Consider the following 16,133-nt stretch of genomic DNA (forward strand, 5'->3'; position numbering starts at 1 on the left):
CATTTATCATAATCTATTTTAATTGCTTATTTATTTGCTTGTCTCCTTCAATATATAACCTCATTAATGGCAGATCTTTTATTTGTGTTCTAGTCCTCTCATATCGGAGGTGTTCAGGAAGCTACTGAGTGATGAACAAATGAATGGGCGGGTAAAGAAAAGTAGTATCTCACATCCTGCTTACAATGCATCACAGGATGTCGTGTCCACCACCGCTGAACACGAAATAGCCAGGTATGTGACTTACAAAGCATTCCACAAATATCATACACTACCAGCTACCTCTTAAATACTTAAACACTTTTATTCTCTTATGATATCTATTATATTCATTCATCCAATAAATATATAATGAATACTATTAAGTGATAAGCATTGTTTCAGGTAATAGTGAAAATGGTGAAAAATGACTGTATTTCATGTTCTATTTGTAGACAGATTGTTCCTGTCCAATTTCTCTTACATTAAAAAACAAAAACAAAAACAAACGTTCTTATGGCCTACTCAACACTATATGGCCTAGTAATTCACCTAAAACATAGTAAGCCCACTAGTCAGTTGCTAAATGTATACTGAACAAAAAATAATGTATTCATATCTTGTAACCTAAATTTATAATGAATTTATACATATATGCTGTCACTGGTCCTGTGGAAACTATTTATCATGTGGGGAATAGTCCTTCATGAGGATTTTTTTTATGTGTACATTGCTGTTCCTGAATCAGAACCCATGATTTAACAAAAGGGTGCTAGAAACCCTTTCCTGTGACTTTACCCCATAGATAAACAAGGATCTATGATCTGCAGATACTGATCATAGTATCTGCAGGTTGCCAAGCACCAAATAATTTGGTTTAAAATTTGAGCACCCCCTGGTGTCAACAATAAATTCCTCACTGAGTCTGTAAGAAGCAGAACATCATTTTTCTATTTTTACTAACATTTGAAATCTTTATTTCTCCATTAATTTAAATAATTTATTTCTAGAATATGCCACAATAGCCTGATTTTGCTTTTAAAAACATTTCTTGTTGTTTTCTCTCAATAGGATTTTTTAAAATTCTGAATATTTTTTATTTTAAAAAATTACTATGATTTAAAACATGCACTTTCAAACATGTAAGCTGTCAATTTACCAGCTCTGTCTCCAAGTTCCTGTCATTCAAGTCCTGCCAAAAGCCTCTTTGTTTGTTCTTTGAGAAATGAATGCTGTAGCTCCTAACAGCACCGGAAAGTTTTCATGTGAAGGCAGTGTTTATTTCATTGATTTGATTTTACATCCCTACTTCCCCCAAAATGAAATATAGGTGTGTGTTTTTAAATGTTTTTATTGATTTTTTTTTTTTAGAGAGGGAGGGAGAGGTATAGAGAGATAGAAACATCCATGAGAGTGAAACATCATTGATTGGCTGCTTCCTGCACGCCCCCTACTGGGGATCGAGCCCAAAACCCAAGCATGTGCCCTGACCAGGCATTGAACTGTGACCCCTTGGTTCCTGGGTTGATGCTCAACCACTAAGCAACACTGGCTGGGCTCAAATATAGTTTTATAATTTTATTTGTACTCATGAGTTAGTTTGTTCCTTCTAGGAATAAAACAGAGAAAACATGATTTTTAAAAAGCTATGTATTTTAAAACTAAGTAAATATTGTTAGGAATGTAGAAGACTAAGAGCACAAATTCTGAAATATTTTCATTCTTACCATTCCTCCTATTTTGAGGAGCATACAGTATAAAGTATAATTCTACTGAGAAAATTTCTGTATGGTAAAACTTGACATTAATTAACTCTTTACACATTAATATATAAATTTGAGTAACTTTTCTTTCCCTAGAGGAAATTAGGCAAATTGAGTATAGTCTAAAGATAAGATATTCTATGGTACTTTATCTATTCATATTGTTCATTATTATTTGTTCTTGAAATGGTTATAAATTATTATTATTATTGGTGTATAAAAAACAGAAATTTATTTCTTTTAGTTCTGGAGACTAGGAAATCCAAGGTCAAGGGATCTGGTGAGAGCCTGCTTCCTGGTTCCTAGACAGCAGCATTTTCCCCGTGTCCTCACATGGAAGAAGGGGTGAGAGACTCTCTTGTCTCTCTTATAAGGGCACTAATTCTATTCATGAGGGCTCCATCTTTATGATATAACTGCCTCCCAAAGACCTCACTTCCAAATCCCACACATTAGGGGGTAGGTTTTAACATGCAGATTTTGAGGGGACACAAATATTCAATCTATAGCACGGTGCGTGTGCTTCCCCAACAGCCTCCAGGTTCCACTCTGACAGGTGTCAAGGGTCCATGCAAAGCCTGGCTTATGAGGTGAGAACTTCCCTGGCACAGTAGAGGTGGACTCTGGACAATAGGGCACAAAACCCTGTCAATGAGAGCCATTATTCAGGCTGTCAGGTTCCACCTGGTTACAAGGGCTTTAAACAAGCCCAAGAACATTCACAGGAGAATATGCTATGCTGAAACCACATCACGTGAGGAAAAATTGAAACAGCAGGAGATGTTCAGGCTGGGGGAGAAAATTCAAGAAGACATTAATAAATATTTGAAGGGCTGTCACATAGCAGATGAATTAGACATATTTTAAGGGGCCCCAAAAGTTCATATGAGGAGCGTATGTGTGGGAATGTCATCTTAATGTGCAGAAGAGCTTTCTAGCAATTGTAGGTAATGACAGAATGATTATTGTGCAAATTATTATTTTTAAGAGAAGTAAACAAAAAATTTTGATATGTGACTTTGGGCAAATTGGTAGCCTTTTCAAAGTCAAGCATTATTTCATATTCTCTCATCTTCTCATAATACATTCCTACCCATGTTCCTACATATATAAGAATTGAGGCCTATAGCCCGGCTGGCATGGCTCAGCAGTTGAGCATCGACCTAGAGCTATGTATGATCTAGGAGATCGGGATTTGATTCCCAGTCAGAGCACATGCCCAGGTTTCGGGCTCAATCCCCAGCAGGGGGCATGCAAGTGGAGCCAATCTGACTCTCTCATATCACTGATGTTTCTATCTCTCTTTCCCAATCCCTTCCTTTCTCTGAAATCAATAAAAATATTCTTAAAAAAAAAAATTGAGGCCTACAAATTCCACTAAAATGAAGGTGTATCAGTCATATCTGTTTACTTCCATTAATTTCAATATTTTTGCCTAATAAAAAATTAAGTTAAAACTCCGGATATTTCTAAACTCATAATTAATTTAAGCCCTAGGTAACATTATAGAAATCAAGAATAGATGTGCTTTACTCATTGCTTAGAAAAGACAATACAGTGTTGGGCAAAAGTAAGTTTACAGTTGTCAGTACACAAAACACAGAGTTTATTCTTGTATCACTACTTATTAATTATTATATTATTTACCACACAAATAACTGTAACCCTGCTTTTGTCCACCCCTGTATTTATGCCATAGCAAGGGTGAAACTTATTTCTCCTAATGAGTAAAGATATGACGCTCATTTTTTATATTCTACTGCCCAAGTAGAAAATGTTGAGATTCCTTAAGAATATTCCACAAGTAAGAACACTCCCTTTGTGTAAACAGGAGGAGGTTCAAAAACAGCCCCAACTCAAGAGACATTTTAAAATCATACCTTGGAAAAATCACTTGTACTTTAATAATTTAGAAAAGTCTGTCTCATTCGTAGTGAGCAGAATAAACAGCTCAAAAGCATTTCATATAACATATTACTATGATAGATCAGACTGAAATCCAGACTTGATATATGCTTTGTTTTCAAACTAGAAAAACATAAATGCAAAATTAAAATATTATGTTATTGAATGCCTTAGTTAGCAAATTGTTTTGCTCTAAGGGAGAATAATGAAATTTGATAATATGTGGGTTTTGTGTTACTTTCTTTTTTATCTTTTTAAAAACTTATCTTTATTGTTGAAAGTATTACAGATGTCCCCTTTTTCCCCCCATTTACCTGCCCCACCCCTAGGCCTTCACTGCACTATTGTCTGTGTCCATGGGTTATGCATATATGAGTACAAGTTTTTTGGTTAATCTCTTCCTGGCCTCCCTGCCCTCCTTCCGTCTGAGATCCCTCAGTCTATTCCATGCTTCTATGTCTCTGCATTTATTTTTTTCATCAGTTTATTTTGTTCATTAGATTCTACATATGAGTGAGATCATATGATACTTGTCTTTCTCTGACTGGCTTATTTCACTTAGCACAATACTCCCCAGGTCAATCAGCATTTTAACTACTTCAATATTACTACCAAAGTGATGCTAAAATACTATTATTAAAGTGTTATTACCTTTGACTTACATTTGGGAATGACCACTAAGAATATGGTCATTAAAGTCTTGAAATTAACTGTAAACAGATTGAAAAGTGCAAGGTAAGACAAGAAGTAAAAGGAGAAATTTGGGGAACACTATTTACCTATTAACTCCTTTTCTCTGTGTAATCATAACAACATAGAGAAAAGGAAACAAAGCTAATGAGCCAGTAGACAGGGACAGAAAGTTTGAAGATGTAGAGAGGAAAATGGGTACATTTGATGCAGGAATATCTTAGAAATGGAGAAGAAGAGGGTAGTGGTCATAGGAGCCAGAAAATAAGTATAGAAATTAACCTTGACTAGAGGGAGAAGCATCTCACCTGCATAAAAAGCATTTCCATATGAATGAATTTGGGTGTGAATGTTTTCTTGTAGGAATGGCAGTAGAAAATTTCAATGAAAAGTCACACAGACTATCATGTTGGTGATATTTAAGCCAATATCTATTTAAAATATCAATAATAAAATAATAAAAAGGAATTTTCTAGGAGCACACAGAATATAAGAGTACTAAGGACTCCAGCCAAAAAAAACAGACTTCACTTTTCAAGAAATTTGGAATGAAGAAATAGGTTGGCATGTGATTTCACTTATATGTGGAATCTAAACAAACAAAACAGAAACAGACTCGTGGATACAGAAGACAGACTGATGGCTGCCAAAGAGGAGTGGGGTTGAGGGACTGGGTGAAAAAGTTGGAGGGATTGAGAAGTACAGATTGATAGTTACAAAATAGTCATGGGGATGTAAAGTACAGCACAGAAAATATAGTTAATAATATTGCAATAACTATGGATGGTGCCAGGGGGATACTGCAAATATCAGAGGGAACACTCTGTAAAGTATGTCATTATCTATCCACTATGCTATATACCTGAAAGTAATACAAAATAACAGTGAATGCAAACTGTAATTGAAAAAAAAAAAAGATGTTTATTTGGTTGAGCCATGAGCTATGACACTCAGAAAGAAAGAGAGAGAGAGAGAGAGAGAGAGAGAGAGAGAGAAAGAGAAAGAGAAAGAGAAAGAGAAAGAGAAAGAGAAAGAGAAAGAGAAAGAGAAAGAGAAAGAGAAAGAGAAAGAGAAAGAGAAAGAGAAAGAGAAAGAGAAAGAGAGAGAGAAAGAGAGAGAGAAAGAGAGAGAGAGAGAAAGAAAGAAAGAAAGAAAGAAAGAAAGAAAGAAAGAAAGAAAGAAAGAAAGAAAGAAAGAAAGAAAGAAAGAAAGAAAGAAAGAAAGAAAAAGAAAGAGAAAAAGAAAGAGAAAAAGAAAGAGAAAAAGAAAAAAAAGAAAGAGAAATAGGTCGATGCCTTTATTGGTTAGAAGTTCAAAAACTTCTTTGTTATTTGTCATCATCATTGCTGTTGGAACATTTTAGAGGTAAAGTTTAGAACATGAAAAGATAAAGAATTCAATAAAAAGAGCAGGGGTAAAATTTTATTTATCCATTTAATTAAATTATTTTGCTATATTTGTGCACAAATAGTGTTGCATGAGCTTCTGTCATTCAGCCACAAGTACCTTGGAGGGAATTAAGATGGCCAACACCGGCATAAAAAGGCAAGGAAACTTTGTCTTTCAAACTGGCTTTGCATTTCATTGATAGCCATGTAACAGTGGAAACTTTTAATTTGCAAGAGCAGAAATTGTCAAGAAGGAAAAACAGGAGCAGAATCAAGGATCAAAAATGAAAGCCCTGAAGGAGCACAGCATTCAATTTATTCATAAATACGGTTTTAAGAGATAGATGAAGAGCAGCATTTTAGTTATTCTTTGTTAGTGTTAGTTCTGGTTAAAAGGTCAGAAGAATCCTTAAGGCAGGTAATAGAGGGCCTTTCAAACCTAAGTGGATTATTCTGACGGAATGTGAACATCAATAAGATTACTCTGCTTCTTCCAAGAGCAAAGTCTGACTATACCAGTAGCAGTAGGAGGGAGAGGTTGCCTGTGCTGAGCAGTTCCTTAAGCAGTCCTTCACTCTGTAGGTAGCAAGGTGAAGGTTGCCTCCTCAGACAGCTGTGTGATACTTGTCAATCTTCAGCAGGATAAATTCCCTTCACAGCTACTCCCATTGGATAAATTCTTTTTAGTGCTCTAATATACATATATATTCTGTAAATCGGATATGGTCCTGGGTAACCAGAGAGACAGAGGGAAGGACAAAGCTTCATAAGACCCTTGACTTGGATAGGGATAAGCTGAGCCAGATCCAGAGTACCCACACCCCAATCAGGGGCAGTGTCAAGGGCTATTTCAATTATACTTTTTTAACAAGAAGACAATTGATGCAAAAAGGTCTTGGGAGGGTCAATGTAATCAACAGCAAAGATATATACTAAGTCACAAATGGGGAAGTTGGAATACTTCTTTAGAAGTGGGGAGGGATCAAGGGGAATTAAAATACAGAGGAGAGAGACTTCCAGCCAAGATGGTAGTGGGTAATTGCCTCCCCCCACAACCACATCAAATTACAACTAAACTACAGAACAACCATCATTCAGAACTGCCTGAGACAGCTGAATGGAAGTCCTACAACTACAGAATTAAAGAAGCCACATCAAGACTGGTAGGAAGGGTGGAGATATGGAAGGAACTGGTCCCACATCAATGAGTGGCAGATAAAATCTGAAGGAATATCTTGGCTGTAGTGGTCTCCCCTGAGGAGTGAGGCATCTCAGCCCCAAACTAGGCCCACCAGCCCAGGGTTCCAGTCCCAGGAAGACAAGTCCCATAACTTCTGGATGTAAAAACCAGTGGGGATTGAGGTTGAGGGAGACAGGGGGCTGACAGTTCATCTTAAAGGGCCTACACATGGACTTACTCAGACTCAATCCCTCTGAGCTCCAGCCCTGGGGCAGCAGTTTGAAAGGAACCAGGGACATACAGGGAGGAATTGAATTGTTTGGCATCACAGGAGGAGCTGGAGGGGCAGCTTTCTCCCAGACAGAAGTGCCAGCAGAAGCCGTTGTTCCTTTAAAGAACCCTTGTTCTCAACAGAGCCAGCAGTCAGATTCCATATCTGAATCTACACTAACCTGGCTCAGGCTGTTTGCCCAACCCTGGTGACTCCCTGAGGCCCAGCCCCACCCAACTTTCTGGGCCCACCCATGCTATTTCCAGTGGCCTATCTTGGCTCATGCTTCAGATTTTTCTAATATCTTTCAAACAAACAGCATCTGGCCTGAGCAAGCCCCATACTTCTCATTAAGTGGCCCCAATCCCAGGACTAGCAGCAGTTGACCTTCGTTCACAGCTTTGCCTTGCCTGGGCATACAAGCCCAGCACAAGAAGCAGCCATCTGCAGGTCACTTTGTAGTTTATGCAGGGTGACCCTGGGCAGAACACAGACAGTGACTGACTTTGGCCTGCACCTCCTGGGAGGCCTCAGAGCCAGTGCACCCAGTGGACAGCTTCAGACCACATCAAAGCACGACCGCCCAACCACCTTCATAAGTGACACATTAAAGGGGGCACCCAGCAGACACCAGTGTGGTGGGTCCCTGAACAGCTGATTCTCCATGGTAGCTGGAGGTCAGTGGTTACAGCCAGTCCTTGCATGTGATTGGCCTCAGTAAATCCCTCTTATTGACATGCCAACACCAAAGCTTAAGTACAACAGGAGAGTATACAGCCCACATGGGGGCATACCTGGAGTGCGCAGCTTGAGTGATCAGGGGAGGCTGTGCCACTGGACTCTACAGATCACCTACTACATTAGACCAGACTACCAAGCCTGAGAGATGTAGCAGCTCTACTTAATATACAGAAACAAATACAGGGAGACTTCCAAAATGAGGAGACAAAGAAACATGGCCCAAATGAAAGAACAGAACAAAACTCCAGAACAAGAACTAAACAAAAGGGAGACAAGCAATCTGACAGATGCAAAATTAAAAACACTGGTTATAACAATACTCAATGAACTTAGTGAGATACTCAACAGCATAAAAAAGAACCAGTCAGAAATGGAGAATACACTAACTGAAATAAAGAATACTTTACAAGGAATCAACAGTAGAGCAGATGAAGCTGAGAATGAAATCAGTGATTTGGAATATAAGAAAGCAAAAACTACCCTTTCAGAACAGCAAAAAGAAAAAAGAACCCCCCAAAATAAGGATAGTGTAAGGAGCCTGAGACATCTTGAAATATACCAACATTTGCATCATGGGGGTACTAGCAGAGAGCAAGAAATTGAAAACCTATTTGAAAAATTGATAGAAAACTTTTCTAACTTGGTGAAGGAAATAAACATAAGTCCAGGAATCACAGAGTCCCAAATAAGATGAGCCCAAAGAAGCTTACACCAAGACATATCATAATTAAAATACAAAAGGTTAAAGACAAAGAATCTTAAAAGCAGCAAGAGAAAGACAGTTTCTTACAAGGAAGCTCCCATAAGACTGTCAGCTGATTTCTCAACAGAAACCTTGCAGGCCAGAAGATACTGGCAAGAAATATTCAAAGTGATGAAAAGCAAGAACCTACAACCAAGATTACTCTGTACAACAAAGCTATCATTTAGAACTGAAGGTCAGATAAAGATCTTTCCAGATAAGAAAAAAGCTAAACCAAACCAGTATTACATGAAATGTTAAAAGGTCTTCTTTAAGAAGAAGATCAAAAATATGAACAATAAAATGGCAATAAATACATATCTATCAACAATTGAATCTAAAACCAACATAAATGAACAAGCAGAATAGAGTCAGACTCTTAGATATTGAGAACGTTTTGACAGTTACCAGACGGGAGGGGTAATGGGGGGATGGGCAAAAAAGGTGAAGGGATTAAGAAGTACAAATTGGTTGTTACAGAATATTCATGTGGATGTAAAGTACAGCATAGGGAATACAGTTAATATTTTAATAAATATGTATGATATCAGATGGGTGCAAGGTTTATTGGGATGATCACTTATTAAGTTATGTAATATCTGATCACTGGGGTATATACCTGAAACTAATATAATAATATATGTCTACTGTAATTGAAGATAAAAAAATGATAAAATGTTAAAAAAAAAATACAGAGGAAAAAATTTAAAAGGTGATTAAACTAACTGGATTGCAACAATACTTAACATAAATTTATAAGACTAGGTAATCGCCACAAAGATGGTGCTGAGTAGAGTGGTGGGCTCTATGTTTTCAGGTTTGAGAAATTTGGAGAATCTTTGAAACAGATCTGTGGCAACATGACACGCTGTAAACAGGACATCATTACAAAGGTCCAGTTGATGTTAGGGTGCATAAATTTGTAGCTTAATATATAAATTAACTACCAAATTGTAACAACATTCACTATGGTTCAATTCATTTTGGTTTAACTTATTTTCCCAGTAACAGATGTCCATGTTATTTTTCTAGTTGCCAAGCCACATGAATATGTTTTGATAATAATTGTGGGGCTTAATTTAAAATATGATTTGTTTTATTAGACATAAACTGAATATTTAAATGTTACTAAATATTTTTTTCAAAAACTAAGATTACACAATTCCAATGAAATTATTCATACTTTTCCCATCTGTTAGGCAAAAAATAAAATGATAGTAATAAATCCAGGCTTAAAAAAATTTAGTATGTATAAATGCTTGATTTCCAGCATTTGCTTATATACAGCGATCTACTAAATTGTTACTTTAAATGAAAAAAATAAAATGAAAAGGGAACTAGCAGGAATAGAAAAGTTTTATTAGCCCAGAGAGGCATTACACAGAAATGTCAAAGTGACCACCTACTGAAAATGGCTGGAACCCTCACTTCTAAATGTCACCAACTGCTCAAAAAACACACTATGTATTGATGTACTAGCAGCCTTATATGATGTTCTATTAAAGTTACCCATATTTCATTCACTCTTTTCCCCCAAAAGTTGAAGTAATGCTGCCTTATTTTGTTTTTCCCCTAATAGCATGTCATAAAGCTCTTTCTTCCCTCTTCCAGATGAATTTTCTGGGGATCAGCCTCTTTCAATATACCCTTCCAATCCTGCAGCCACCATTTCAGCCCAACATGAAAAGAGCACAAGGTTCAAAGTCAGAAAACCTGAGTTTAAGTTCAGAATCTGCCCTTTGATGGTTATGTGGCTCTTGAGCAAGTCTCAACCTATCTATACTTCAGTTCCCCTGGAAAATAGAAGGATTCTAAGACTCTCCTCCTTCAACCTCTAACATTCTGTGATTCAAACACATAACCACTTGATGCTAACAAGCACACACAAAGTGCAATCATAGATTAAACAACCAAATTAGAATCACAAGAGATGCCAAAACCCTCACAAAAGAGGAGCATAGATTTCTACACCAATACTTTTCCACCAAATTCTCCACATTTCTCATTTGGGGTTCAAATTTTCAAGTGAGTGAGACTACAATTGATAATGTCAGAAGGAACAGATTTAATTTGTATATATGTGTGTGTGTGCATTAAATGTGAATGTATATGTGTGTGAGTGTTTATTTTCTAGAAACCATATTACAATTCACTGAAATCAAAAACATCCAAACGACACTATTTGGCAATGTTAAGATTTGCTTACTTGATAAACCATATCCAACCATATGATTACTAGGAAAACAATCATGTAAAAATAAAAACATTGGATATGTTATTTGTATAAAAAAATATGCTTTAAATCACAAGAACAAACTAGTGCCAAGAACTGGTTATGAGTCCTAAATATTTAAAATTATTTTGATGAGAGTACATGCCTTTTAGGAAATTACAATAAATGTGCATTTATTTACCTTAAATGTTTGTTTTCCTAAGTCTCTGAAATAAAACTAAGTTATTTTGTTTAGTATCAAAAGGAAATGTATATAGAATCTTTTCCCAGAATAACTAAGTTCGAAAAATCTGACATTTTGATTCTGCAAAAAGAATTATCTGCTCATATCCATACTATTCACACATGGGTAAAATACATGATAACACCATAACACTTTCATTAAACTCTCATAACTTCTTAATATTTCATCATTTAGTATTTCCACATAGTAAGAATGTATTTTAGAGCAAAAATCAAGAGTTACAACATATATATATTTTTAAATGTACTGCTTTTGGAGCTTACATAAAAACTATAAAAATCAAAGGATTATGCATGCAGATTACTAAAATAAAATTAAACAGAGTAAATCAAATCAATCCCGAGAGTCATTTGGCACTGATAAGACACTGATTAAACCACTGTCACAAAATTATAGAAACTTGTTAAATCATTGCTTACTATATTGACTTCACGTATGTGGCAATGTTTTGTGAAGTCCTATATATAAAAACAACTTTGTTACATTGCATATTAATTCTCCAAACCTTATGGCTTCAAAAACTTTTTCAGAATTGGCTTATGGACAAGGTTTTTTCAAAATCATTAATTCAGAATATCTCAATGATTGGCCATTTACTTAAAAGTGTACATTTTACCCTTATTATTATTTTTGGAGTACACAAATGCCATCTCAAAACTATAGTTTAATTTTCTTTTACTCATCAGGTCATATTACATGTGCATTACACATCCATATGTTTACATTAATATGGGAAATAAAGATGTCATCTCTCAGCACAGGGAGCTGCAGCGACAGGACCTTCTGCTTATGACTTCAAAGGCCTGTAACAGCTAACATAATATTCTCCTTTTATTTCAACAATCTGATATCTTAGACAGGTTCAGACCCCTGAACACTAATTCCATTTTTTCCAGCTCATTTACTCTAATCATTAGTCCCACACCAATAACTTTTTAACCCCTTCAGCTCACTAATCCACTGATCTGTCACTTTCTCATTAGCAATCAGCCCCTCATTTTCTCATTTTCTTTTTATTCAGTTTAGACTCCTTGTCTATCTACAGTTCTAGTCTATTCTTTGAATAAATCTTGAACCCCCTTGTACTTGCTCTGTTACCTGGGTTACTTGAAAGAAACCTCCAAAGAACTCAACCCTACTTAAACTCAACTATCTCACCATACCACACGTGTATCCATGCTGCTCCACAAGACTGTAGAAAGCATACACAGCCACGCCGGCTAGTCTCATTTTTACATTTAGCATGATCTATCTCAGTCGGGACTTCAGCAGTGCTCTGTGATTCTAATACATGTCCCTAGTGAGTTCACTCTCCCAATCCCAAGAAGATTATTTCACACCATCCTGGATATCCTCAAATGTCTAGCACCCACTCTACCCTTCACTCTTGGATAACGACCATATACTTTGTTCATGGAGCCAGTTGAAGCAATCACCATAGATCTTTCTCCTCTCTCCACCTCATCTGCCAGCATGCTGCATCTGTACCCATATATCCCGAATTTCCTGTTAATGAATGAAAGGTCCCTACATCTACCTAAGGTCAACTCACTTACTCATGTGCATTTCATCCCCTCTACATTGTAAGGACTTTATTCCTTCAATTACCTTTTCTCTTTCAAATATAAATTTCATTTTTCTTTGATTATTAAAGCATTTTTTTTATATCAAACATTCTATAACTCTCACTGAAGTAAAAAGAAAACTCTTTACACCTTATGTGCCCAATTTCTTCGTTTGCATTTTGGCAAAATTTTTAAAGGGTTCCTTTATGTTTGCTGCCTTCATTTGATCTCTCAGGGCTTTAATCACAACCATTCCACTGAAATTGCTTTTATTCAAGAACAATGATAATTCCCGTGTTGATAAATCCTATGAGCACATGTTCTATATTTAGTTCCAATTTTACTCATTTTCTCAGCAGCATTTGACATAGGCTTTTCTCCTTTTTGAAACCTTTTCTTCCCTTCAGTTCTAAGACACTATACATTCCCAGTGTTTATTTTATTTTACTATTTATGTCAGACTCATTTTCTGAATTTTCTTCTTCTTGACAAGTACTGGAATGATCCAGAGCTCAGTCTTTGTCTCTCTGCTTTTTCTATCCATTGCACTTCTTGGTAATGCCATCCAGTCTTAGGGCTTTGGAAACCATGTATATATTTTGATAACTCTTAAAGATGCCAAATCTTTACTTCAATCTTTAATAGAATCTCCTACTTAATGTTTCTAAAGTGGAAATAATTATTTCCATTATGACATCATGCCCAAACTGGCACTACCAATCCTCCAGTTACTTGGGCCAAAAACTTTGGAGCATTCTTTTTTTTTACATCCAAAATCCAAATCCTAAATCTTGAGCAATTACATTGTGCTCTGCCTTTAGAATATATCTGAACTTGACTACATTTCTTTAACTCCACTGCTAGTACCTTAGTCAAAGAAGCTATCTCCTCAGTAGCTGAAGTAATTTTAATTTTTTAAAAATCTTAGTATTGACCTGGCCGGGCATGGCTTAGCGGTTGAGCGTCAGCCTAGGATCTAGGCGATCAGGGTTCGATTCCCGGTCAGGGCACATGCCCAGGTTGTGGGCTCGATCAGTGACTCTCTCATCATTGATGTTTCTGTCTCTCTCTCTCCTTCTCCTTTCCTCTCTCTGAAATCAATAAAGATATATTTTTAAAAAAAATAAAAAAAATCTTAGTATCAAAAATCTTCTTAAAATCTTCATGTCAAAACCCCCCTCTGGCTTTCCATCTGGTTCACAATGGGAACCTTACACCATGGACTAATAGACCCTCCATGATCTCACACCTACCTGTCTCTTGATGCTCCTCACATTGTTTTCTGAACTCAATGTATTTACACTTACTGTTTCCATTTCCTCCATATATATCGAGAAACCTTATTTATTCACTTCATTCAGGTCTGTTTTCAAATTTATCTCCCCAGAGAATACTTGAGCACCCCTTCTAAAATAATCCTGCCTTTTCACTCTCTATCTTTAGTCTGCTTCATTTTTCTTCATAGTACTTATCTCCAAGAAATATTGATAATACATATACTTATGTATTTGCTTATTTATTGACTGTCTCCATCAATGGACTATAAATTCATGAGGACATGCTCTGTGTATTGCTAACACTATAACTAGCACATGGTGAAAATAATTGTGTATTGAATAAACAAATGATAACAGACAAATGAAGTAAAATAAATCCCAGACAAATTCAATAATGTCAACTTCTCATTCTATTGAAGATTCTATTACCTATTCTCATGTATCATTAATAGTGCATCCATGGTGGCTTGAATTAAGCAGGATGTTCCTTAATATTTTTATTAACTATGAATTTCAAATATAGGAGTTGTAGATAGTGACTTGTCTACACTATTTCATCATGATGTTTAAAGATGATTCAAATCTAATTATATCCACCATATGATCTCACCTGCCCATGTTCTTGAATAGTATATATCCTTGTAGCTTTTAAATCAAGCTGCCTGAGTTCCAATCCAGGCTTCACTCATTACTAGTTGTGTAACCTTAAAAAAATGATTTAACCACTCTATGGCTCTGCTTCTTCATCTGTATGATAGAGATAATGTTCATAATATAAGTTAAGGATTTAGAGAAATAATGCATGAAAGTTACTTGCACATAGTATATAATACCTGGTTTCCAACATGCACTCAAAAATAGTCAGCTATTATTATTACATATGCATTTCAAAAAGTCCCGATTGCTTTGTCCCTAACTTAACAAAAAATAAAATATATTTAGGGACATTGAATTCCTTCCCTCCATAAACTATTTTGGGAACATATCTGGTAGGCAAAGATAAAAAAAAAAAATCAGGATTTCCATGATTAGAACCTCCCAGCCCTACATGGTGATGATATTAGGTTCTGAATATCTGATTCTCAGATTCTGAATTCTACTTACCTTTCTAAACTTCAAAGATCTGTCCACCTCTATTCAGCTACCCTCCCAGGACTTTCCTTTCCTTCCCTTCATCTCCTACTAATATGGTGTCAAACAATACTGCCTGCCATTTGCCAGATGTTTTTACATCTTAAATCCAGCACTTTTATCTCTCTGCAACTTTGTAAATCATATTTCTGGTCATTATTGTCTGAACCCGATTATTTCTGATCGTTTCATTACAAAATTGCAAATTTATTCTGATAGGTTAACATGACATATTTCTTAGAATAATTTTATATTATGTTCTTTGGAGGATTTAGTCAGAAATAAAATAACTAAATTCAAACTCATGTCAACATCTATATCAATTTGTTAGTTTTCCTGATCTGTTTTATTATTTTTCAGCAGATTTTTTCTCCTTTTCATATTTTGTTCCTCTACATGTCTCTGAAACTAATGCTCTTTATTGAACATAGCGAATAATTTACATGATTGAATCAAGAAGGTTTTTCTACTAAATGTTTTGTTATTTTTAATATTTCTTGAAAGGGCAGTTGCTCTCTAGGAACTAACTAGTAGGAACAGTTATGTTGTATTACAACATGGCTTGATTTAAACTATAAACTAGAATTAAAACAAATAAAATAGTTATGAATTGTTTCCTAAATTAAAAATGCAATCTTCAAAATATATTCCTATTGCTACTCCTAAAGTTTAACAACTCATTCTCACGGGATTGATTTGAAACATTCAGTTAAGACAAGGAAATAGGGGAGTAATAAATATGCTCAATTGTTTTTTTCATGTTTAAGTGACTCTATTATTTGAAACATTTTTTTAAATACTTTATTTTAGCATATCCACTTTAATGCATATACTGATCACTGATGTCCATCACTAAATTTTAAACTTGTTCACATATTTATAAATTTGAAGGTCAAAAAAGAGGAACAGAAATTTTAAGAGTGAAGAGTAAGAATAAAATTTGCCATATATTTTACACTAAAGTTAATGCCTTCATAGTGCCAAATTAGAATATGAAAATGCAGGCATTTTGTACTTTAACTGT

The 16,133-nt window shown here is 35.6% G+C and overlaps 1 long non-coding RNA gene across 2 annotated transcripts in view; it reads left to right on the forward strand.

Annotated features, from left to right (window-relative positions):
• Positions 1-16,133, forward strand: part of LOC148093792 (uncharacterized) — a 205,392-nt gene that overhangs the window by 127,149 nt on the left and 62,110 nt on the right. For both annotated transcript variants that reach the window (XR_015713995.1, XR_015713994.1), the window contains exon 2: positions 94-234. This is a non-coding gene — a long non-coding RNA (uncharacterized LOC148093792). The remainder of the gene's footprint in view (positions 1-93; positions 235-16,133) is intronic.

Source organism: Miniopterus natalensis, chromosome 2 (genome assembly GCF_054644295.1).
Source record: "Miniopterus natalensis isolate mMinNat1 chromosome 2, mMinNat1.hap1, whole genome shotgun sequence".
Classification (NCBI taxonomy): Eukaryota; Metazoa; Chordata; class Mammalia; order Chiroptera; family Miniopteridae; genus Miniopterus; species Miniopterus natalensis.